Genomic DNA, 323 nt, shown 5'->3' with positions numbered 1-323 from the left:
ACGGCCGCGCTTGGCAGAATTAACTAGCTTGCTCAATAGAGCCTCTTTTATCAACCTTACCAGCTGATCACTGCCATGGAGACAAGATGTCAAAGCCCGGAAGAGCCCAGAAGCCAAGCCCTCCTTCTGGAAAAAGCTCAGCAAGTTTTCCTCGAATCTGGGACGAGGACCAACTCTATTGCTTGCAAAACGTAGATGTTGCTGTGACAAATCCTTGAACTTTGCACAAGGGAGATGTGGAGTTGTTGGAGTGCCACACAAGCAGCCAGGGACACGGAGGCTGTGGCAAGGCTGTGGGCTCGTTTTTCTCTCTTCAGGTTAAG

Source organism: Rhea pennata, chromosome 3, assembly GCF_028389875.1.
Source record: "Rhea pennata isolate bPtePen1 chromosome 3, bPtePen1.pri, whole genome shotgun sequence".
In the NCBI taxonomy this organism is placed as follows: Eukaryota; Metazoa; Chordata; class Aves; order Rheiformes; family Rheidae; genus Rhea; species Rhea pennata.
This window is presented reverse-complemented; position numbering follows the sequence as displayed.